The sequence below is a fragment of the Perognathus longimembris genome, chromosome 14 (assembly GCF_023159225.1).
Source record: "Perognathus longimembris pacificus isolate PPM17 chromosome 14, ASM2315922v1, whole genome shotgun sequence".
Classification (NCBI taxonomy): Eukaryota; Metazoa; Chordata; class Mammalia; order Rodentia; family Heteromyidae; genus Perognathus; species Perognathus longimembris.
Genome location: NC_063174.1, coordinates 36727630 through 36753792, shown reverse-complemented (window position 1 = coordinate 36753792; position 26163 = coordinate 36727630). Strand labels below are relative to the sequence as shown.

General features: G+C 45.5%; 1 pseudogene; it reads right to left on the bottom strand.

The window, feature by feature from the left end:
* Positions 1 to 1731: 1731 nt before the first annotated feature.
* The window catches only part of LOC125363019, a 101165-nt pseudogene continuing 76733 nt past the window's right edge, over positions 1732 to 26163 (bottom strand).

Here is a 26163-nt window from a genome sequence, read left to right as displayed (position 1 = left end):
TTAATGAGCTAATGTATCTTTATTATGCATCAAACACTGGAACACATTCAGCACCTGTAGTATCTCAGGCCTTCCCCATGCATGCTACATTAAAATCATGATTATAGAAGAAGCTCATTAACCCATACTTATCCAACTTCCCCTGTGACTTGACCTTGAGTTGATCTGTAAAACCAACTGTGATTCCTATCCTAGAGCTCTGGGAGAGTGACTTAATGGAGGGTTACAAATTCTAGTCTCACAGCATCTCAGGAGTGGGTTCTAGTCCTTATCCTACTATGCTGTCACTGTAGGAAAGATGCTCCCCACGCCTCTAGTTCCAGCCTTGGAAATGGACTCGGGGGAAATTATTCAAGAGAACAACAACAACCAAAATGTGCACGTTTGAAGATAGTCACTGCTACTAAAAACTGGAAACGTAGAGGAAAGATTAAAAAAAAGACTAAACCAACATAGTAGTGTGAACTTCTGTCTAGCTATATTGGTCTCTTCTTATTTATTTTAATGAAATACTGGTGGCTTAGGTAACTTTATAAGGAAGTTTCTGGAAGTTCAAGAGCCCAGTGCCAGCATTTTACTCAGCTTCAGTGAGAACCTCATGGCATCAAAATGGAGGGAACATGTATAGAAGGAAGGGATCACATCCACAGGCAGGAACTGGCAAGATGGAGGTCCCACCATCCCTTCTGAATACATGACCCCCCGCTTACTTAAGAGTCTCTCATGGGACCCTACTCCATAAAAGTTTGATTACCTCAACATTGCTACACCAGTCCTCCAACCCTGGAACCCCTGGGTGACAAAGCACATCCAAACCATAGCACTGGCATTTTACACAGCCATTAGCAATGATAATGACAATGCCTTTGCAGGTGAAAGTGTTTTTTTATATGATAATAAATGGTAGAGGTAGGCTATAAATAGCCACAAACATCTTACCAATCAGTAAAAGGTTGAAGGCTGTTTTTGTTTTTGTTTTTTTAAAGACACTATAGAATGGTAGGATAGAGGCAATTTTGTTATTTTATAAGCTAGAGTGAATGATGGATGTAATTTTCTTTGTTTTCCTAGAAAAACTATATTTACAACTCTCATTCAAAAGCAGTTTTTAAAAAGAAAATACAACATAACATTGAAGTTGGAAATTTTATGCTCAACCAAAGTTGCCAGGTCTAATAAGTTATTAACAGAATATTGGATCAAAAGTAAGGCAACAACCCAAGATATATCATTAAAGATGGGCTGGGAATATGGCTTAGTGGTAGAGTGCTTGCCTTGTATGCACGAAGCCCTGGGTTTGATTCCTCAGCACCACATAAACAGAAAAAGCCAGAAGTGGTGCTGTGGCTCAAGTGGTAGGGTGCTAGCCTTGAGCAAAAAGAAGCCACGGACAGTGCTCAGGCCCTGAGTCCGTTCCCCAGGACTGGTAAAAAAATAAAATACATCATTAAAGATTTCTCCACTCTCCCAACCAGTAGATGAATGAATCTACCTAGTGGCAAATAATATTTCATTCAGGTTCATCATGTTTGAAATCCTTAAGGACTGAAGAAATAAAGATGTGATCTTCATTCTTCATTAGACTCTTAGAACACTTGAAGGAAAATAGTTTCCAAAACACAAAGAGGTAGAATCTTTCAAAAAGATATTTAGCATTCAAAGGTCAAGAATGTAGTATCAATACATGCTGGCTATTAGTGAATATATGCAATACAGTGATAGCAAATTTATTTAGTACTTTTTCCATTCCATACCATCAGGAGGATTGACTTAACTTTCTTTTTACCTATATCTGACCAGTTGATAGTCAAAACTACCACTCCATAAATGATTTGTTTATGGCACACTTCATCAGAACCATCTGAATAGATTTGTTGAAATAATTTGTTTCTAGATGCATTACCCTCCAATTTCTCATTCTTTTCTTCTTCTTTGATCTCATCAACGAATTTATTCCATGTTTTTGTATAATGAGATGATGATACATGTAGCTTCTTCTTCCTCCTCCTCCTCCTCCTCCTCCTCCTCCTCCTCCTCCTCCTCTTCCTCCTCCTCCTCCTCTTCCTCCTCCTCCTCCTCCTCTTCCTCTTCCTCGTTCTTTTTGTCAGTCCCGGGGCTTGAACTCAGGGCCTGAGCACTGTCTCTGGCTTCTTTTGTGCTTAAGGCTAGCATTCTACCACTTGAGCCACAGCGCCACTTCTGGCTTTCTCTATATATGTGATGCTGAGGAATTGAACCCAGGGCTTCGTGCATACAAGGCAAACACTCTACCACTAGGCCATATTCCCAGCCCCAAATGTAGGTTCTTTACATCAGCTATAAACTGTTTTGGTGTAGGCATATCTCCTTGCCTCTCTAGCTTTTCCTATCCCACAGCCTCTGTTTTTTTCATTTTAATTTCAATCTTTGTTGAAAGTACTTTAAATGTGCTCTGTTCTGGTATTATAGGATGACACAGTCTCAGTTTCAAATTATAATCCTCTCCAGAAGAAAGTTTCACCAAAGCAGACAACTCTTTTTCAGATAATTCCACATTTACATCATTCTACTGATCATGCATGTAATGATTACTTGACATTCTGTCTAATACCAATCATATTTGATTTTTGACTGAGTCCAGTGGGGTGCAGAATGAGTCACCTCAGATTCGGTTCTCTTCCAAGGTTCCTGACACCAATGCAGACACTGAAATCTGCATCCGCACTTAATTTCTGTCCTTCTGTAAAACTTTCTAGAGCAGCAGCATAGTTTTTTTTTTCATGGTATTCACATATTCCTTTTCTCAATATAGCAGTGGCATTATTTGGATTGAGTCTCTTGAACTCAACTTTGTATCAGCAATGGCATCACAGTATTTTTCCAAGAAGAAAGTGACAATAAGCTCTCTGACAATAATACTATGCATCATCTGGATTCTGTTCCAAAGCCTTAGTCGGCTCCGACAAGGCTGGCTGGGGGCCCTGGTCAGTCAGAGCATAAGAGAAGCTCCCAAGCACTGCAGGTCCTGCTGCAACCACTGCCGTCTCCCAGTCACTGTGGCTGATGCCAAGGCGGCCACCAAGGCGGGAAACCAGCTCAGGTACCGCCGCCCAAGAGGGACGCTTCTCAATGGATATAACGTTAACATATGCTAAAAGAAGGGGGAAAAAATCTTTAGAATATCAAGTAACTCTTCATGATTAACCATTCCTCACCATCAAACTTATTCTCAGAATGGCTTGTGGGATCTTCATGTCTCTGAGTGGCTTTGGAATTGTGAGCAAGCCATCCATTCCTAGGTCCCTATCTCTTAGAACAGAATCCTTTGGAGCTGTAAGCCAAGAGCCTGCTAAGAGTTCAGCTAAGCTTCCTGATGACCTCATGCATATTCATTTTTGAGAACTGCTGCTCTAGAAGTTCTCAGAATCATGTGGTAAACAGATGACAAGAGGTAAACACTGATATGCTTTCATGAGAATTAGGACAAGTCTCTGAAAGCCAATTCACACAGGAGTCAATTCAGTAGATTCTTCAAATTTACCAAATTCATTAATCTTCTATAAATTTGCCTTAAACAACAGTCTTTTCAAATACATTTAGTGACTGTATCCTTCATGAACATCTGATTGTGTTTTCCTTGTATGGTAGTAACTAGGCACTAGAAATATATTCTGAAGTCAAACATGGTGGTGGTACATGTCTAACTTCTAGCACCTGAGATGTAGAGACAGGAGTATGGAGTTCAAGGCCAACCTAGGCTATATTGTGAGTCCCTATTTCAGAAAACAAACAAACACATGAGAAAACAATACATTATTGAATATATTCACAAATGTATTCATAAGAAAATTAAATATGTGATATAAAAATAACATATTTAAAACAAAAAAATCTGTCCATAAGAAGACTGTGTAAATTAGAAAATGAAATCATGCTAGCATTTACATTTCTGACAAATTGAATATTCCCTAAATGACTGTCCAGGAAAACACATTCACTCAGAATATTTGAGGAGTTACTGTGAAGTTGTGAATTTAGTGACCTTAAAGAATTGCTTTTCAGCCATTTTTTTCTTATAGGCATTCAACTTTTGAAGACTTGACCTAGAATGCCCTCAGAAGGCCCAAGGTCCTCACCCCTGCGAGGTTCAAGAGCAGGAGGGCTTGGGAGCTGAGAAAGGGCTGAAAGGATGCCAAAGAATCTTATCCTTGAGGCTAAGATGCTCTTCCATAACCTCTAAAGCCAGTGACAGTTTTCCTCTGTCTTCATCCAGTCCAGTCTGCAGCCCCTTGGCTCTGGTTTCATCACAGAGGAAAACAGTCTTTCCTTATCTTGCTTTATTTTGGCCATACTGAGGTTTGAACTCAGAGCCTTGTGCTTAACTAGGCAAACACTGGACCCCTTGAGCCACATACCTAGCCCTTTGTCTTTGAGTACTTTTGTGAATTGGAAAAGAGACGACATTGGTTTGCATTGAAGTGGAGAAATGGGGACAGGATTGTCCTAATTCACATGACAGAGAGCAAATTGGTGTCTTGTTCTGCTTCTTGAAGAACCTAGTCCCCTGTCCCCTGTCCCCTCATCCCCCTTATTCCTCTGCCATATCTCTGATCTCTGTTATGTATGTAAATCACACCTGGTTACCGTATCAGTGAGTAGTGAGACCGATGCCACTTGACAGACTTAAGCCATCATGACCATGTTAGGCTTCATTTATTGAGTGCATTCTGTGAGTGTGAGTGAATTCACCCATGTCTGTCCATGCTCATTGAATTCTCATAAAACCTTATAAACAGATAGCATTGCTAATTAGTAGATAAGGAGATTGAGACACAGAGATGCTAAGTCACTTGTTTGAGGCCTTGTGGATAGCAAGCTGAGCTTTGAAAGCAAGCAGTCTAGCTCCAGAGCTTCTGCCTTCCCTGGTAAGAAACTATTGCCCGACGCCCGTTTGCCCTAGCACAGTCCCTGAAGATGAGTGTTTTGGAGCAAAAGAGGTGATATAGAATGAGATAAACTCTAGGTGTCCTGCCAAGAGCTTACTGCCGATGGTTAGGCTGGACCAAAGGCTTTCAAGTGGGTCCACAGCAGTTGAAAGCTAGAGATTCTTTACTGAATCAAAATGACTCAACAATACAGGTTCTGGGTTGTGATATAGCTCAGTGGTGGAAATGCTTGCTTAGCATGTACAAAGAAGGCCCTGGGTTTGAACCCCAGCAACCCCCCCCACCCCCACATGAGTAAAGATCCTGAGGAATTTCTCTGCATGTCAGATTGAGTGGGATAGAGCACATCAGACATGAGCTACTGCTTTCTATATAGGGCTGCTAGAGAAAATAGAGGAATCCCATTTAAATCTGAATTCTAACAACAAAATTTTAATGTCAGTATGTTTCAAATATCACAGAGGCTTCTTATAAAATTTTGGTTGTTACTGTGGACTTGAAATTCAAATTTAATCAAGACTCTGGTATTTTAACTTGCTAAATCTTGCAAACCAATTTCTTTGGTGAGATAGCTTATAACCCAAGCAGTGTGCTCAAAAAGAGCTGAGTAGGAAATACAGATGAGGCCTTTGCATGCAGAAGGGAGAGTTCTGGATTTTAATCCAAGGAAGTGGCCTGATGTTGGCAGGTCACAAACCCAAAAGGTGCCCTGAGATGCTTAGACTCCTGGGTACACGGGGAAGAGCCAGGAGGGTGGGGAGGCAGGAGTGCACCCGGCATGGTGAGCTATCTAGTGGAGATTCCTACAGGAGAGGACAAGAGGTAGAAGGTCAGTATGAGGGAGGGTCTTGGATATCCTGAAATCCTGATAGAGATTTTGCATAATGTCCTTTGGACAACCGTAGGGGATGAATTAAACAGGATTTTAAGAAGGTTAATTTGGGGTGGCAGGTAGAACTGGCAGACAGAGCAAGAGGGTAGAAAGGGATGGGGAGCTAAAACCCAGAGTCTCTGTTGGGGTGTGTGTGACCAAAATGACAATCCAAAGGAATGTCCTCATCTTTCAGGTAGAGCAGACAGGTGCCCATCTGGAGGGTAGGAAGCCTATACAAGCTGTGTCTCTCTGTGAGAGAACCAGATCCTACTGGTCTAGGGACAGGGAAGGAGCCATGGGTACAGAATTTCAGAGGGAAGATTTTCATCAAAGGAAAATCTTGTTCTAGTGCATCTTCTTTTTGAAACACACACACACACACACACACACACACCACCAGCCCACTCTGTGCTTATTAAATTTGTATAGATTTTAATAAAAAAAGAGAACTCTTGTTTCTATTTCAAGTAATTTTTAATTGAGGATGTATTAGCTTTTGGGCTTCATTTGTGCTTTTCTGGGTGCCTGTCATTTAAAATGTCCATTCATTTGCCAAGACTGTGACCAGCTTGGCTGTGACACATCTCCCTCTCCTGTCCCTTTTTTTTTTTTTTTTGTATCCTTGCAGCTCAGCCAACCCTTATTTCTGGTATTAAAAAACAAAAAATACACCAAACTAGGAGAGCCTCTATGGTCAAAGGAGGTGACTTCTGTGTGCCTCTGGCGTCCAGCCTGTCCTGAAAAGCTCGCTCAGCTGTTCTGGGCTTCCTGGCGGAGTCACTTGGCAAGAAAGGCAAGGCTCAGACAGGTTGGAAATGGAATCTCTCAGGTCTTTCCTGGGACGGGGTGGGGGCAGGGGGCGGAGTCTCCTCCAGCCAGGGTTGAGACTGGGTAGCCAGGCTCCTATCAGATCTCCTTTGCCCTGGGTGCCAGGCTAGGTTAACAGCCCTGGTGACCTTCCAGAGTGGCTTGGAAGGAAGGCGCTATGAAGAGGGAACACACTGATTGGTACTCCTCAGCGGAGTACCAATCCTCAGTGACTCCTGCGTGGACCTAGGACTGTGAGCTTCCTGCCTAGATCTTGATTTAGATGACTGTTCTTTCTTTTACCCCATGTTCTGAACAGTGGAAACTCTGTCTTCTCCCATGGAACTGGCCATGGCCCCATGTGTACTTGGGCTTGGGTCTGTTGCAGGAACAAGGCTAGCTTGCTTACACTAGCTGCTGGTTGGCCAAGGCTTCAAAAGTAACCTGTAACTTCAGTGGTAAGGTGTGTGGACGTTGTACAAATAGCCATTCACCTTTATGCCGTCAGCCCGTATTTCTGTGGCAATAGGCCCTCCTCACCCGCACTCCCCTCATCCAAGTGTACCACCCTGCTGCCCACTAGGGCTCCTACGCCAGCTACGCGTACTTGGGACCTTTGTCTGTGTGTGGGCCATGTGCACACGTCTCTGGCAAGGTTCCTCCATCTGCTTCTTTACCTGCTGCACAGCACATCTGCCAAAACTTGCTTCAAAGCCACACCCTTGTGAAGCCTGTTGGTTGCTTCCTCCCTTTGACCCTTGCTTAAGGGCTCTTTTATGTCCCTGTTCTGGAGACAGAGAGTACTTATATGGAACTTGGTGCTTCCAGATGAAGTTTTAAACTCGGTCCCTGATTCAGTTTGGACCTCCTGAACACTTGGGGTCCACCATCAGCTTGGTATTTTTGGGTTGAGGGGGAGGCAGTGGCTAAGCTGCTGGGGGTTTAGCTCCTTGTCAGCTGGGCTGATGACCAAGCAAAAGGGCCAGGGCCGGGGCCTATACCCCTTCATGGTGGTCACTCTGGCTGTTCTCAGGCTTTGTATTCTTCTGTTACCACCTAGACACCTTCATGACTGTTGTATCCTGGTCACCAAAGTGGGACTCTAACCCATGACAGCTGGTGGGACTCTAACCCATGGCCAGACCAGTTGTGGAACTCCAACCCATTACGAAAATTGTTTTATCCTGAATTCAAAGGAGACTCCAAGACACTCAATTAATTGGGCTAGGATTTTATTAACCTCATGGTGTCTGTACTCTGCCTTTCGGGGAGCAAAGTGCAGCCCCAAGTTTCAGCAGGGCTGAGATTTTAAAAGCAAAAATCACATGTACCACACGCAGGTGATCAGGCAAGTTAGGCAAAGCCAGCAAGCTGAATGTACAGAAGCAGAATTTCAGTTAGTGATTACAATTACTCCAGTAAACAAAGCAATCAAAGCAACACAATTCTTGGTTCAGGGTGTGACTGGTATTTACCTATTTAACTTCTTAACCTTAAATCTCTGTCTTGCTGGAACTTCCCCTAAATTAAAACATGCAAACGGAGTGGTCTTCCTCATTCCTTTCTTTTACAAAGGTCAGCAGCTCTAGGTCAAGCTGCTTTTGGCTCCTGTTATTCAGCTTAAGTTTGCCTTTCCCCAGGCTCACTACCTGGTCTAAGTCCATTGTTTCTCGCGACTCAAAAAAGGGGGACTCGACATCTTTCTTTTGGTTTCCATAACGACCACTCCTTAGCCCAGCATTGGCCTTTCAGCCCATTGGTTCCAATTGCCAGAAGCTGGACCAAGCTGCCTTTCCAAGATGCAGTGGGCTTCTGGGTATTGCTTTTCCCAGAGAATGTTGGGAAGACATCCCTGCCAAGCTTGGAGAAAGGTGAGTTGGGAAGGAGGGCAGGGAAGAAGGTAAGGATGTGGGGTTGAATGGGGGAATTGAGGAAGTTCATGCTACTGCGCACAGGAGAGACTCCGTGTGTGTGTGTGTGTGTGTGTGTGTGTGTGTGTGTATGTGTGTGTATCAGTGTCTGAAGACATCCTTGTCACAACTAGCACAAGGGATGGCATCTAGTGTGGATGCCAACCCTCTTTCAGTGCCCCCCACAGGAATTACCCGACCCCAGGTGTCAAATGCTGAGGTGAAAAGCCCTGAGACTTGGGACCAGCTGCATGGGGGGTGGGGTGGGGGTGGGGGTGCTTCTGTTCACAAGCCAGACAAACAGGCTTCTAGGAGTAGAGAGTAGGAGCATTCTCTGGGCCCATCTGCAGCCTTTGCTGCACCTTCCAGGTTTTCACATGGAGCTACAGTTGCTGGCATTGATTCTTGTTCCTCTCTGCCCATTGCCATGAGAAATCTACTTCTTTTGTTTTGTTCCATGTCACCTACAGTTTCAGACATGGAGTCAACAGATGTGTTACCTTTACTTTATAAAAATGGTTGTATGGGCTGGGCAGAGTGGTGCACACTTGCAATCCCAGCTGTTTGGGAGGTAGAGATTGGGAAGATCTCAGTTACAGGCTATTCCACCTAAACCCTCCAAGAGTGGAGATCACATTCCAACCAACGCTGGCATGCCTGCAATCTCAGCGACATAGGAGACATAGGTGGGATGATTTCAGCCTGAGGCTACCCCAGGCAAAACACAAGACTCTATCCTGAAAGTAAAAAAAAAAAGGGGGGGGGGGCGGTGGTTGGAGGCATGGTTCCAATAATAGAGCATCTGCCTAGCAAGAAAGGAACCTGTGAAAAAGGCTGTGTGTAAAGGATTATTTTTTCCCCTTGTGTGTCCTTAAATAACAACGATAGCACAGACTCCTATACACTGCTGACTTCATTTGTAGCAGCAACCTGCTTGTGCATTGTATGATCTCCCTGTTGCAATCCTACTAGGTAGTTAGCATTATTATTCCCCATGACAGAATTAGTCCAATTCATAGAGATAGAAATAAGTGGTGCCGAGATTGGAACAAAGTCTTAGACCCCCAAATCTGTCATTAGAAAATTCTCAGAGTTTTTCCACAGGAAGTCAGTGCCAGTGACCAGTGACTTGGTGGGCTCTCATTCCCAGTGCTAGTGTGAGTAGGAGAGGCCAAAATGGATAACCAGCCTTGGGCAGGTAGGGTAGGGCAGGGCCTTGGGAGAGAAGAGGGCACTACAGGGCACAGCTGCTTCTCATGAAGGGGTGACTAACACTCAGTGTGGTGAGTCAGTCTGACTGGGCTGGGAAGTTCTTCCCCTCCCTGGCCATGTCCTACTGGGGGAAGCCTGCCAGTGTTCTGTGCTCTTAAGGTTGATTAAGCTGGCTGAAAAGGAGCTGCTCTTTGCTCTACAAGTTCTAGAGATAGCCCACTCTGTCCCTATGTTGGAGGTCTTGCTGGACTGCTGGAATGGAAGCTGCAGAAGGCAAGCAGTCAACAGGAAATGGCTAAGTAGGAGCAGGTGGAGCACTGGTTTTGGAGCAGGGCAGGAAATAGCAGAGAGATGGAAGGGAGGCACAGGAATGCCTTTGCCTCCTCCCTGAGGCCATCCTCTTCTGCCTGGCACAGTGGGTGTCTAGCCTTCTCTCCCACTGTTCTCCTCAGCTTTGCCCCAGGAGCTAGAGAGGGGAGGCCCAAGGATCTAGGCAGCTAGGGGCCATAGAGCAAGGAGGAAAGAGTTATTCTGTGTAGGGCCCTTTTCCGGGGCCCAGGGTGTGAGGGTCTGTAGGAGATATTTTCCCTCTTCTGGTTCTTAGCTCCCTAGAGAGTGCTTTGCAGTGGATGGAAGGGAACATTCTACCCCACCCAGGTAGAGCACGGCTGGCTTGTGGCCTGGACCTGGGCAAGGACTGGACACAGCAGACTTCTTTCCTGTTCCTGTTAAGGGGTGTCTGGAGAGATGAGGAACCTGAGGTCAGGGAAGTGGCCTGGAGAAGGTGAGCCGGACTAGAAGCCCTTTCTGCCTCCAGGCTGCTCCCGTGAGCTTCCTTCCATACCCCAATCCACTTCTCACATTCAGGAGCCCTCTCTGCTTGCTGGGCTCCATTCCACTCTGAAATAAAGCAAGTGATCTTCTTGGTCCTCTCTTAGCTTCCTTCTCAGGGGGACATTCCTTCAAGGATGAACAGTTCTGCCTCTCAGGCCTGGGACACACCCAGCCACCTTGCAAGTGGGCTCCATTCCTGCAGTTCAGAGGCTTGGTTGCTTCAGCCTTGAAATGTCTATGGACCTTGAGGCAGCCCAGGTGTGAACTCCTGGCCTGGGTCCCAGCAGCAGGGACCCCATGTTGGGTGTATGAGTGGCACACATGGACATGGAGGCAGGGGTCACTTCTCAGGGCTGATTGGCACTTACTGGCTGCTACTTATCCCTTCAAGTGAGGGTCCTAGGAACAGCAGCTCTGTCACAGGGGCTGAGCGTGTGTGTGTGTGTGTGTGTGTGTGTGTGTGTGTGTGTGTGTGGAGGGGGGGATTGGAGAAGAAAATCTGTGTTCATATGTTCTCTTGACAGCAGTGGGTCTTGAAGGTATATCAGTTGTCAACTGAACATAAAACTGCACATTTCATTGGGTGTATATCTCATTTTATTTGTTTATAATGTGAATTTATACAAGTACATGTATTATTTATATATTGACTCATGTAACCCCTAGTATAACTCATAGAAGAGAAGTGACTTTGGTTCTTTCTATTTATTTTTTGCTTTTCTTTTTTCTACTAAATTTCCCCAATAATAGGGATATAAGTGGTTTCCCAAGGTCTGGCTTCAAGTCTAGGCAGTCTGATTCCTGAGTTCAATCTTTGACCATTATACTATACTGCTGGGCAAGGTGACTTCTGAGGAGGCCAGGTCAGGGACCACCAGTGGTTAAAGGCGTGGAGACCTGACATGGCCAGGTAAAGCTGAATACTCTAAGTGTATTGGTATTCCTAGGAGGCAGGTATGTCAGGAGATGAGTTGGCAAGGTTTGAATCACAAGGATCTGCAAGGCAGAAGTGGCCCTGAGCCTGGTCCAACTTCTGCCCTTGGTCTGAAAAACCTCAGCAAAGAGGAGAGCCTTGTAGAGGAGGGAGGACTTTACAAACAGTGCAAATAGGTTCCGTACTGCCTGATTTCAGGAATTGCTAGAAAGCTAGACAATGGAAATAATAAAATGGTAAACATTTCTAACAATGGGATAGAAAGGAGAATGATGAAATACATCTAAACAGGCAAGGCCAGAGGATTTGTAACAATGTGCAAAGAATTCAATGGACAGGGCTTAAAAACGAATGCTGGAAAGTTTATATGTCCATATGTGGAAAAGAAAGGAGAAGAGGGAGAAGATGCAGAGGAAGCAAAGGAGGGGGAAGAAGGAGAAGGAGAGGGAGAGGAAGGAAAAGGAAGAGGAACAGGAAGAGGAGAATGAGAATGGGAGGAGGAGAAAGAGGAAGAAAAAAAGAAAAAGGAGAAAGAGGAGGAGGCAGAGGCAACATGAACAGAACATTAGCCTACAGTCCCAAATAAATCATGACATATATGTAAACTTTAAAGTATTAAAGACAAACTGGACATTAGTGACTCATATCACAGCTAATCAGGAGGCTGAAATCTGAGAATCAAGGTTGAAAGACAGTGCATGCAGGAAAGTTCATGAGACTTTTATCTCAATTAACCACCAAAAGGCCAGAAGTGGAGCTATGGCTTGTGTTAGAGTGCCAGCCTTGAGCAAAAAAAGCTAATGGACAGTGCTCAGGTCTTGAGTTTAACTCCAAGTACCAGCACAAAAATAAGTGTAAATGACAAAAGTATAAGGTAAAGTATGAAAGAAAAAAGTAAAACTATAAAAGGAGGAAACAGGAAGACATTGGGCAGGCGCTCTTGCCACTAGGCCATATTCCCAGCTGAAAAAATGTTTATGATTTGGGCTATACAAGGATTTCTTGGATATGATACTGAAAACACAATCCATTAAAAGTCGATCAATTTGCTTTCATCACAATGGAAAACTGCTTTTCAAAAGACTCTGTTAAAAAGATGAAGGAGAACATATTTGCAAAACCCTACATCTGATAGAAAACTTGTATGTACAATATTTTTTTTAAAAACCCTCAGAATTCAATAAGAAGAAAATCCCGTTTAAAAAATGGCCTAGATATTTAAGCATCCCTTCATCAGAGAAGAAATGTGAATGGCAAATACAAATAAAGTTGCTTAACTTTATTAATCACTAAATGAAAATCATAGTGAGAAATAACTTTTGAAGTGGCTGGAATAAAAGATACCATAAATAATAAAAGTGACAGTATCAGATGCTGGAGAATATATGGAGCAACTGGAACTCTCATACATTGAGTAGGAAGGTAAAATAGTATCTTTTACTTTGGAAAATGGTTTGGTAGTAAAGTATAATGTGTAGCATACTTTATCATATGTTCCAGCAATACCACTCTTAGGTATTTACCAAGGTAAATAAAAACATAGATCCACACAAAAACTTATATACAGATGTTTATAATGGCTCTAATCAGATTGCCTCAAATGGTAATGACTCCAATGTCCTTTGATTACTGAATGAATAAGCACTCTGTTATGCACCTGCACAGAGGAACACTGCTCATCAATGAACATGAACTTCTGAAAATAACACAACCTGAGTGAGTTTCAAGTACATTAGGCCGAGTAAAAGCAGGCCCCTTTCTGGTGGCTGTGTATGTATGATATGGTTCTGTTGATATGATATTTTGGAAAAGACAAAAGTAAAGAGGGGAATAAATTGAGACTCAGTTTTGAGGGTCTGGGCTGGGGGAAGAGTTTGACTATAAAGAAACACTGCAGAATCTGGGGATGATGGAACACTTTTGGTGTCTCCGTTGTGATGATGGTTATATAACTGCATGCATTTAAAACCCATGGAAGTAGAGTTTAAAATGGATGAATTTACTGGGTGCCAGTGGCTCATGCCTATAATCCTTACTCAGGGGGGGCTAAGCTCTGAGCATTGAGGTTCGAAGTCAGCCTGCACTGGAAAGTTCATGAGATTCTTATCTCCAATGAAACTACCCCCCAAAAATCTGGAAGTAGAGCTCTGGCTCAAATGTTAGAACACTAGTCTTGAGCAAAAAAGCTCAGGGACAGGGCTTAGGCCCTGGAGCCCCAGGACCTACACACACAGACACACACACACACACAGACACACACACACACACACACACACACACACACACACAAAGAGAGGTTTTATTGTAGTACATTATATGTAAATTCTACCTCAATAAACGACTTAAAATTAAAAAACAAACACAGTGCATACAGTTCCTTCTTTGGAATGTTGAGGCCCTAATGTCTATTAGTTGCCAGCAGCCCTAGAGGCCTGGTACCTAAGTTGTAGTGCCAAGAGAGAGGATGAACGGGATCATTTTTCAAAGGGCTGAAAAAGGGTGCAGTATGGGCAGCAGATAAGCCTTGTCTGGGGTGGTCCCGTGAATCATGGCATGTTGGAAATAGGGATTGGTCATGGGAGGCTCCCTCCCTCCCCTTCCTCCCCTCCATGTCTGTTGGCCTGGTCTTCAAAGTCTTACCTCTCAACCAGGAGGCCAAAATGCCAACCCAGTTTCCTCCTCCAGCATCTTCTTCCTCTACCTCTAAATTATCTAATTCCAAGTATAAATTGAGCAGACCAGTTTGGGAGACTCTTCCTTTCTCTCTCCCTTCTCCCCTTTCCCGCTCTCCCTCCCTTCTTCCTCCTCCCTCCCCACTTCCCTCTTTCCTTCCTTCCCTCCTTCTTTCCCTCTTTTCTTTGGTACTAGGGTTTGACCTGGGAGCCTTGTGCTTGCTAGGCAGATGCTCTACCACTTGACCTACACTTCCAGCCCATTTTGCTTTGGTTATGTTTGAGATGGTCTTGCACTTTTTTTTCTTTTTTTTTTTTTTACCCAGCAGGCTTGGACTACAATCCTCCTGATATCTGCCTCCTGAGTAGCTAGGAATACAGATGCAGGCATTGTATCTGGTGGAGGATTATTTCTTTCATCACCTAAACACAAGAGTCTCAGGATCACTTTGTGGTATATTTCCACTTCTCTAGGTCACTGGAGGTTCCCATCACCCTAGGTACTTCTGTTCGGTGGGAAGGTTCCTGAGTAGTATGAGGTCAGGCCTGGTGAGCCATCAGAGCCACAGCTTTGGTTGTCTGGCTATGCAAATGATATGGGGGGACACCTGCTTGCATCCTGTAGTTGAGGATGTTCTCATTCATTTTATTCACAGGGGACATTTTCCCAAGGTATGAAACCCAACAGTTTGCTCAGAGTAACCAGGGGCTTCAGGGAAAGACTGGGAATCATGTGTCTCTCCTGACTCTGTGAGTTGCACCCCATGTTTTTTGGACAGAAGCGGGGTGTGTACTTGATGTTGACCCCACAGCCAAATGATAAGTCATCCTCTGGCTCTCAGGATTCTGGCTGGGCTCTGCTGTCTAGTAAACTGAAAGCAGTAATCCATGAATAATGTGGGTGTGATATTAGGTAACAGGGAAGGCCGATGGGCTGGGGGCTGACTCACTTCTCCAGTCCTTGAATCAGACCAATGTTATTTCCTTTGGTTTCCAGCAGACTGAGCTGGATTCCCCTGGACACCCGACTTTGTCACTGAACTGGGGTGAGGACTCTGGAGGTTGGAAGATGGTGACTTGGCTGTGGGCCAGGATCAACTAGAGTCTGAGAGATTGCACTGTGAGGGTTGAAGCATCCCAAAGGGCTGGTGGGGTAGAAAGGGAGCAGAGGAGGCCTGTGCAGGTGAGAGGACATGGCTCTGTGGTCCAGGGGTTGGGATGGGAGGGGATATATGGCATTTTGGCAGCGGCATGAGAGCTCAGTGTGAAAAGGTACACAATAGGGTCCTTGAGTGAGGTTGGATTTCTTTTTACCTTTCCTCTCTGGCCATGAATGGAGGAGAACTAACATCAGGAAATGAATGTGGACACAGGCAGCCCATGGTTGCCATGGTACCAGTGCTTGGTACTTTTATTGCTCATGCCTTATGAGTGAGGGGGACGAGACCTGAGAGCACAGAGGGCCCACCTGTGGCTGGGGAATGGAGAGCTGCCAGTGTGGGGCTCTCTGGGCTTTAGGGCTACCAGTGAGCATGGGCTTTCCCAAGGAACCCAGGTCTCTTTGGACTCCCCAGAAAAGCCGTCCATAGAGGGTGACTCCTGGGGAAAGCTCCTTGAGGGCAACGCTCTCTCTCTTTTTTGCTCTCTCTCTCTCTCACTGACTTTTATACCTTGAAAGTTCTCTCTCTTTGTCTGTCTCTCTGTCTCTATCTGTCTGTCCTTTGTCTGGTCCTTTGGCTCCTCAAGAGAGGTGTGTGGAAGGAGCCACTGTGAGGCTGACTGGGTCAGTAGGGAATGGGGAGGAAAGATGCCACAAAGACACATGGGACAGCCAAGACCTAGGAGGGACTTTTGACCAACTACAGGTCCAAGTGGGAGGTACCCTCCTGGGTACATTGCCAGGCCCTACATGGTGGCCCTAAAATTTCCTTGGGTCACTCACATCTCCAGGGAGAATCTTCTATTTGAGAGGTCTCACTCATCTTCCTCAGTTAATTCCAGAAGGGTAGAGTGAGGAGTGGTTTCTATAGCAAGTACTTCTGGAGAAGAGCTGGTCCCACTTGTGTAACCCTGAAAGGGGAGCAGAGACTGGGTCTGAGCATAAAGAAGCTGCTGGGGGTGTGGGGGTAACAGGAATATCTGGGCTGCAACTCCGCTTTGGATGGTTGTCCGGTGTTCCTGCCCGGCTCCCTGCATCATTTTCTACCTTCTTTAGTTCTGTCTCTTCTTCCTTGTTTTTGTTTTCTTTTGGTTGTCAAATGATTCCTCATTGAAAAGTTTCCTTTGTGGCTCTTAACTAGCTGGTCATTCCACCCTATCATGGTTGATGTCACTTAGAATGTCACCCAGTGAGGGTGGTACCATTAGCATGGTAGTCCACAGAGGGACAGATCCAGGACCTTTCCAGTGGTTCCCAAGAGTTCTTGCTTAAAGCTATCTGTTGGACCATGTTGGCAATTTTATTAAAAGTGATGATTTCACTATACTTAGTTATTTTTTCTGCTTGTTTCTGTCCCTGGGTGGTTCCTTGAAGGCTTGCCAATCATGTCTGAGGCCGAAGATGCCACTTTGCCGTGGTCTGTCTATTCAGAACAGTATCATTGCAGTGCTTAGTCCCTTCTGGTTTACTGACTGCTTTGCTTATGCCATCACCAGATTTTTGCAGAGACAGCCCCAGGGTGCTTATCTTGGTGTATTTCAGGAGTATGACTTGGATCTTGTTGGGACTAAGCTTGGATGATATGGTAGTAGAGGTGGGTTCTGGGTTGGCATCTACAATCTTGCCCCTTGGCCATGTAAGACTTTTTGTTCAACACCTTCTTCCATATTCTTGGGTGCTAGAACATGCTGATCTGCCACCATGGCTATGCCTTTGTTCCTGTTCTTTCTTCACCTGAAATACACTTGTCTCTGCTAAGCTTCTGCCAATCTTTCGAGCTTAAATCAACTGCTTCTTCTAGAGTCTTCCCTGGAGCCACAAGTAAAGGTTCAGGCAATGATGATGTACACCGCTGATTTCTTTATGTGAGACAGGATGTACCTCATTGTACTGTGATTTATTGTTGGTCCTCCAACCCAATTCCCCATAGGCAGTCCATAAATAGTCTTGCATATGCATGCATGGGTGAATAAAAGAATGAATGAGCTAGTGGCAAGGTGAAAAGTAAATATAGACATGTCCCTTATGGGAAAAAAACGCCTCACCACTTTAATCAGGATGCCCTCTCCAGAGGCTAGCTCTTGGGTATTGTTTTTCCAGCTCTTGTCCCTTAGTGATAGCTAAGAGGTTCTTTAAGTATGCTGTGCCATCTGCCCTGTCTCCTTTTTTTTTTTTTTTTTTTTTTTTTTTGCCAGTCCTGGGGTTTGAACTCAGGGCTTAAGCACTGTCCCTGGCTTCCTTTTGCTCAAAGACAGCACTCTTCCACTTGAGCTACAATGTTACTTCCTGCTTTTTCTGTTTCTGTGGTGCTGAGGAATTGAACCCAGGGCTTCATGCATGCTAGGCAAGCACTCTACAGATACCAGCCCATGCCCTGCCTCTTTTACAGATTGTTTCATCCATTAATTTCCTTCTCTTTGCAGTTCTGGTCAGCCACAGGCAGGACTTGCATGTCTGGCAGGGCCTTTAATGCCTGAGAAAGCCTGGGAATCCTTCTGTTAAATCATGGGATGAATCTCACAATGTGAGGCGAGGTTGGAGTCTGCTCCAGGTGGTTCTCAAGGAGGAAAGAGAGATTTTAGGCTTCAGGGGAAGGAGGTGTTGGGAAGAGGTGCAGGAAATAATGGTGATGATTGAGGTGAGGTTGGGTAGGAGGCCATGTGGAATGGTGGTGGGGGTTGAGAGAGAGCATGGGTGAATGCGCCTGTGGTGGGTGTGGGCCAGGTTTCTCTGTGAGGGCAGAAGAGGAAGCTTGAGGGCTGTTTGATGGCATTTGGGCCCAGTCCAGTGGTGGCCAAATATTAAGTACAAAGGCTTCCCAGCTAGAGGGAAATGAACCAGGAGGGCATGGTACCAGCTGTTTGAGAGCACCGTGTCTGGGGCAGCCCGTGTCTCCCTGGCAAGTGCTAACACACACTTGGTGGTTGCCCAAGGCACCATGTTTCCCAAAAGGGGTCAAGGAAACGGGGACAAGCTTTAGGACTTAGCCTGGGCTGGGTACACAGGGCCAGAGGAGTGGTGAAATGACCCCTCCTCTAGATGCTCCCCTCCTCCACTTTCCTAATACCTAGGGCCTGGGAATAGAAGTGATGGGGAGTGGGGGTTCGGCTGGCTTCTGGGAGGCTGGCTTCTGGGAAGCTCGGCAGCCTGTTTCCCACCTTCTTCCCAGCAGTTTATAAACTAATAGCCCACAGCACCCTAGGAGGGGGTGAACGGGGACCCATTTGTTTTTCCAGAGTTTGACCTCTGGGTAAAACTCTTACCCCAAAATGTGGGGGGTTTAAGTGAAAGCGATAAATCAGCCCCTTTGAAATGCAGAAGTAGCTTGGGGAAGTCCCCTTTGATATGCAGCTTGGAACTGGGGGCACTTCAAACCTGGGTTAATTCTCCCGGCTTTATTGGAGGCAGAAAAGAGGAGGAAACCCAGGGCTGGTCATTAAGCCCGAGGACTTGAAAAGCCTGGGACAGAAGCCGGCAGCGCAAAAGGATCACGAAGGCAAAGCGACCCTGGGAAAAGTGTCCCCAGTGAACTCTAATCCTGGTTCCCACCCAGACAGATGAGAGGAGGTGGGGGGGGGGGGCGGGGAGTGGGACAGGGCAGCACGCGGAGAAGCTCCACGTGATGGGGGAGGCGGTTGTTATGGAAACAAGGAGGGCGCAGGGTAGGAGAAAGCCAAGGGCTAACTTGGTAATTTCCTGAAAGGAGCAGAGAATGCAAGTGAGTGGGGGTCCCATTCACTGGGCAGCTTTTGCTTTCAGCGGTCTGGGGGCTCTGGCCTCTCTTTATGGGAGCCAGGACTTGCCTGTTACCTCTGGGCTGAAACTGGGCACTTCATTAGGAACATCTGGTACTCCCTGACCTCTGCCACAGGGCAGAATGGAGGAAGAAGCCCATGAAACCTCCACACGATTTTCAGACAGGGGTGTGTTTTTGAAAGTGCAAGGCCTTCTTCCACTCCATTCCCAAAAGGTGAAGGAGAGGCTGGGTATGGGGACACAGGGCCCTTAAAGGCCAGTTAGTGGCACTGGTTTGGGGGTCACTGCTCCCAGAATGGTTCCCAGTGCTATCCTTAAAAGGAACAAACTCAAGTGTTAGACTTGTCAGACAGGATGGTCTGATTGGGGGCAGGGGCGGGTCTAGACCCAGCAACCTCCAAAACTTTGTCAGAAGATTTCTCATAGATTCTGAATATGATTCCCAGAGTTGATGGCCATTCCTACCTTCTCTACACTGTGCCCACAGGGAGGAGTAGAGAGAATTTACTTGTCATCTGTTATCCCCAACTAGGTCTGCTTTTTTAAATTTTTTTAATTTTTGGTGGGGGAGTGAGTGGTGGGGAGGGGAGTGGGATGGTAGATATAAGCTAAAGAAAGTAAACTTGATCCCTTAGAACTTGATCTACCTATTTCAATCAGGCTACAGCAGAGGGTAGCTGGTGAATTCTTGCCAGCTCCTCTTCCCTTCTGACCTTTGGGTGCTGAATTCCAGGGAAAACATTTGTTATATGCTGTTGGGCTGACCTTCTGCCCCCCAAAGGCTGTGGCTCTGGGGACTGGAGTTTTGTACATACTGACTGACACTCATGGTCAGCCTCGGGGAACTTTCCCAAGTCTCTAATTGCATCTTCCCTCCCTTCCTTCTTCATGAGAGTCAAGAACCCAGGATGGAGCCAGGCGCTGGTGGCTCATGCCTGTAATCCTAGCTATTCAGGAGGCTGAGATCTGAGGATCACAGTTTGAAACCAGCCTGGGCAGGAAAGTCCATGAGACTCCTATCTCCAACGAAGTACTCAGAAAACCCCAGAAGTGGTGCTGTTGCTCAAGTGGTAGAGCACTAGTTATGAGCACCAAGAGGCTCAGTGACAGTGATCAGGTCCTGAGTTCAAGCCCCAGAAATGGCAAAAAAGAAAGGAAGGAAGGAAGGAAGGAAGGAAAGAAAGAAAGAAAGAAAGAAAGAAAGAAAGAAAGAAAGAAAGAAAGAAAGAAAGAAAGAAAGAAAGAGAACCCAGCATTCTTTGGAGGAGCCCACCTGGGACCTAGCCCAGATACTCAAAGCCTTTTCCTGTGTCAGAGCATGCTCACAATCTTACTCTTCCAGAGTCCTCAAACTAGGCGTCAAACTACATAAGCCACAGAAGTAATTGCTTTGAGCTCCTTTATCTTTGGCAAACTGAGAGCAAGCCCCTAGAAGGCAGGGGCTTCCTGGTTTTTTCCCTACCCTGGGGCCTATAGAAAAGGAGGGCAGAGAATCCAAGCAGGCCTGACTCCTCACAAAGCCACTTACCTCCCAGTCACCTTTGTGTCTTGTCACCCCTTTTCTCTCTGGGGTGGCCAAGAAGAAAAGAATCCCTTTTCTGTCTCTCTACCCACCTGCCCTTTTGTTCTGATTCTGGAGCTTGAACTCATGGCTTAAGTATATCCCTGAGCTTTTGTGCTCATGGCTAATGTTCTATCACATGAGACACAGCTCCACTTTTGGCTTTTTGGTTATTAATTAGCAATAAAGGTCTCATGGAGTTTCCAGCTCAGGCTGGCTTCAAACCATGATCCTCAGATCTCAGCCCCCTGAGTAGCTAGGATGATAGTTGTACACCAGTTGCACACAGCCTTTTTCTGCTTTATCATACTCTTCTCAGATGTCTGTTGAAGCTTTTGTTTCCCCAGTGCTAGAACAGTAGGAGCTGGGCATTGGGTCTGAGCTGTCCCTAGGCAGAGGGGCCATTTTGTTTCCCTCTCTCCCTGGCTACAAGGAATGCAGGGCTTGAGAAGAGAGAGGCAGGAAGCCATGCTCCTACAATTCTGGCATGAAGGCAGGGCAAGAAAGATGAAGGCATGGAGGTTGGCTGTGGAGAGATCATAACCCAGAAGCCCCCAGAGGAACAGAGTGACGGTACAGAGAAGGAGCAGGGTGCAGAGTCCAGAGAGAGTAAGAGGCAGAGAACAGGCAAATCAGGAGCAGGAAGATGTGAAAGCCCGTCCTGGGTCACAATGGATGAAGGCCAAATTAAAGAATTCTCAGGTATTTTTCTGGAAAGATCTATGATGGCAGGGTGTATGTGAGAGAGATAGAGAATAGGAGCCTCCCCCCTCCCCCCATCTCTCTGTCTCTGTCTGTCTTTGTCTCTGTCTCTGTCTCTGTCTCTGTCTCTGTCTCTGTCTCTGTCTCTCTCTCTCTCTCTCTCTCTCTCTCTCTCTCTCTCTCTCTCTCTCTCTCACACACACACACACACACACACAGAGCTACAGGGAAGGCCTGTGCCAGAAATGGCTGCATTCCTCTTTACCTCAAGCCAGCCCACTTTGCAAAATGCTTTCTCATGACTTGCCGGCACATTTTCCTCTACCACACCCCGCTCTTGTTTCTATATGCTTGCTCTTTCTTCCCTCCTCCATAAAGCAACTGTACAAACACCTGCATTTTATTAATGCCGCCTGGAGCTGGGGCTGGGCTGGGCCCCCTCTGCCCTCAACACCCCTCCTCCCCCACCAGGCTCAGTGAAGCAAAGCTCAAGGGTTAACCCTATGTTGACTGGGTTTCTGTCCCTGAAATCTAGTTCCCCCGGAGTACAGTAAAATGTCCAAGAGGTGGAGGGACAGGCTTTCCTGACAGCTATTCAAGTATTCTGGGAAACCCTGGCTCCACATTTTTTCTTCCCCTAAGCTTTTGGTTTAATTCTCCCACTGCTGCCCCTCCGTGTCCTCAGAAGAAATCCTTCTAAGAGCTACAACTCAGCGAGGCTGGCCCTTTAAATGTCTACTCCATCCTCCACCTTTAGGAGCCACTGGGACTAAACAATTCCAGAAAAATAGCTGCTTTCCTCTTTAAAATATTTTAAATAAGGAACGCATAAGGAATATAAAAATGTCCCATAATCCCATCACCCAGAAAGCCTTGTTAACATTTCTTTTAATGCAAGACATGCACATGTCTTTTTTTTTTCTTTCTTTTTTCTCCTCTCTACTACAGTGGCTTCTCTCAAAGACAGGGACCCTTAAGGGTTTCTTGGATATCCTTTTTGAGAAAGAATTTGTTTTTTTTTTTTTTTTTTGGCCAGTCCTGGGGCTTGAACTCAGGGCCTGGGTGCTATTCCTGCATTTCTTTTGCCAAGGATAGTGCTCTAGCACTTTATGTGGTGCTGAGGAATCAAACCTAGGGCTTCATGCATGCAAGGCAAGCACTCTACCACTAGGCCACCTTCCCAGCCCCTCATCTTCTTTTCTTAATGAGAAGTAAGTCTGAAATTCTTGTTTTGTTGTGGGTTTTTTTTGGCCAGTCCTGGGCTTTGCACTGTCCCTGGCTTCTTTTTGCTCAAGGCTAGCACTCTACCACTTGAGCCACAGCGCCACTTCTGGCCATTTTCTATATATGTGGTGCTGGGGAATCGAACCCAGGGTTTCATGCATACCAGGCAAGCACTCTTGCCACTAGGCCATATTCCCAGCCCCTGGAATTCTTGTTATTTCAGCACATGAAGGTCTCCTGGGTTCTTTTAAGTGGTTGCATAGGAATGTATGATGTGACTACAAGGTGGGATGTGTCCCAGGGATGAGTACGCAGGCAGCTTCTTCTCTATAGGTCTTAGCAACATGGATGTCTGTGGATATCTTTAGATGTAAGCCTTGAGTGTGTATAATGAGAACTAAATGAGTTCATACCAGGAAACTGCAGTCAAAGGATATGTATACTTAATGCTTTGCTTATACTTTTTTTTTTTTTTTTAAGAAAGTTGTGTCTGCCATTCTGCCCTTTGCTATTTTTTTTCCTACCAGGCCAACTCTTAGTCACCTGTTGGAATCTAGCTCAGATTTCATCTCTTCTGTGAAGTCTTCCCTGATTGTCCCAGGAAGCAACCAGTTCCCCTTTCCATGTTTCTGTAGCGCCTCTTTCCTAGTCTACTGTAGCTTAGCTAGGTGAAGAATAGGTGTCTATTCTTCCTATTGGATCTTGATGCAGGGATGTTGACATTTTTAATCCTGGGGGTAGGATGCTTTTGTCTATTTTAACTTTTCTTTGAGCGGCTCAACTTTTGGGTATATGCCCTAAAGAAGTGAAAGCAGAGATAAATATACACCTAAGTATTTGGCAGTACTATTCACAATAATAGCTAGAAGGGAAAACAACCCAAATACTTAACAAGAGAAGAATGGGCAAATGAAATGTAGTATAGGTACGAATGGAATACTGCTTAGTTTTAAAAAGGAGGGAAATTCTGACACATGTTCTTAAGGACGTTACAATAAGTGAAATAAACCAGTCATAAAAGGACAAGCACAGTATCATTCCTCTTACATGAGATACTTAGAGTAGTCCAAATCATAAAGACAGGGACTAAACTCAAGGGCAGAGTATTTGCCTACTGTGTTAAAGGATATGAGTTTTTCTCAGTAATGAAACAAACAAATAAATAAATACAAAAATGTAGCGTGGCAGTTGCCAGAGTCTGGAAGGAAGGGAAAAGGGGGAGTTTGTGTTTAATGGGGACCAAGTTTCATTTGGGGAACTGTAGTGACGATTGTGTAACAATGGGAATATACTCAAGTTCCACTGAGCTGTGTAATAGTAACATGATTGAAATGACTACTGCAAAAAAAAAAAAAAATCTTTTCTTTGGAGAATGTGCCGTCTTTGAGATGTGGAGTAGCTGGCAGCCCTTCTCCATGGCTTTCTGTAGCCATAGATACCTTCTCTCATTGGGTTCTGATGGCCCAGCCAACCCTGGAGCCCTTATCCTATTTCAGATATTTCCAGGGAAAGAGCCATTACATTATTAGGCAATCTTTTCCAGGCCTTTCCTGCTGTACCCAAAGCTGATTTTCCTTGGTCAGTAAGTACTTGTCACATCACTAGTGCCCCACACACTTCAGAGACCCCCATTACAGATTCCCAAGGGCAGATCTGGAGATGCCCAAAATAGGCTAGTGAGTGGGCTCTGGCGGTCATACTTGCCTTTCATCAGCAGGATGGGTAAACATTGCTAGGCTTTGATTCCTAAGCAGAGCCACAGGCTTAGGCTTTGGGGGTCCTGGCAGGAAAAGGATCCCACTATCTCTCCTCTCCTTCGGGGTGCGGATTTTTGGCCACTAGAACTTCACTGACTGAGCCTGTATGTTCATTTTGGTTGAAGGCTTCTTCTAACTTTTTTTTTTAATATGGGGAAGCAGTTGTACAAAGGGATTTCAATTCAACATGTCAATATATGAATACAGTGCATCTTGATCAGTGTTGCCTTGCCCATCGTTCTCCCCGTTCCACCCATCTCAAGTCTCCTGCTTCCATTTTCACATGTCCATTGAATACTGCGATTGTGTTTGCCACCCTTACTCTCTTCCTTGTCTGTCCTCCCTCACTTTGACCTCCCTGCCTCCTGAAAACACATTTCAGCTTTCTGATGCTCCTTTTGTTAAACTAGAAGTTTGTTGTTCCGAGAAGTTACACTATCGCAATCAGTTAATGTGTTGATAATTTAGATCTCACTTTGGAGGAAGTTTTCTTGATGATGGACCGGTTCTCCCCAGGCCCAGGGACAGAGCCGGAAGGTCATTGCAGCAACCTCTTAGAGTCTTGTCTGATCAAAGACTCATGACATATCAGCTGCTGGAAAAGTGTGCCTGGCAGGCATGCTCCCTGAAGCCTGGAAGATACTGACCTTGTCAGCTTTCTAACATCAAAGGGATACCGAGGAATGATGGTCACCCGAGCCTTGATGACCACAGGCTTTGAGGCCTGACAGGCTGAGACTCATCTGGAGCTTGGGATGAGAAGTCCTGCCCCTAGCTCTCTTCTGGAGCACAAGAAATGGAGGGGAAACCAAGATAGTGACTCAGCTGTTACTGTTACCACAAAAGGAAATCTGTGTGGGTGGGTGTGCCCCAGTGGCCTCCTTACCTGATGTCCAGGGGAGAACAGAATCACTGGAACACGTGTTCCAGGCTGTCAGAGGGCCTGTGTTGTCAGTTCTGTCTCAGCCCATGGGATACATGAAGGACCAGGCATAAGAAGGGGCCAAGGAAGCAGAATGTAGTGGCACATGACTGCCATCTCAGCTATTTGGGAGGCATTTGGGTAAGAGGATCACATTGAAGCTATCCTGGGGTAAAAGCAAGAGACCCTGTCAGGAAAAAAATGTCTAGGGGCATGGCTCAAGCGGAGAACACTTGCCTAGGAAGTGTAAGGCCTGGAGTTCAAACTCCAGTCCTATGAAAGAAAGAGAGAGGAGGGGGAAGAGGGAGAGGGAGAGGGAGAGGGAGAAGTAAGAAAGAGGGAGAAAGGAAGAAAGAGAAAAGAAAGGGGAAAAAAAGGAAAAGGAAAATGACTGGGAAAACCCTTAGGAAGATAACAACCCTCAGATATTTGATACAATCAACATCAAGATGAAGAGCAGCCCCTTGGGTTAGTCTTGTGACTAGGGTTTAATATTAGCTAGGTGATAGACATTAGTGTATTACTATCAACACAGTTTATTATAAGACAGTCTTGGGTCTTTCCCTCTCCCAATTGTCTGGAATGGCCAACAGAGTAAATTCCAGATGCCCTTGTGGAATTTTCATTGCAATCAGGTTTCTAAGGGACTGGTCTCTATCTATAAGCATTTTGGAAATACTATTAGCACAGTTTTTTTTTTTTTTAGTATGTAGATGAGGTTTTTTTGTTTGGTCTGTCGTGGGGCTTGAACTCTGGGCCTGAGTGCTGTCCCTGAGCAATTCAGATCAAGGCTAGCACTCTACCACTGCAGCCACAGCGGCACTGCCAGTTTTCTGGTGGTTAATTGGAGAGAAAAGTCTCATATTACCTCCCTTTCCTTTCCTTGACTCATCTACCCAGGAAGCTGCTATCAG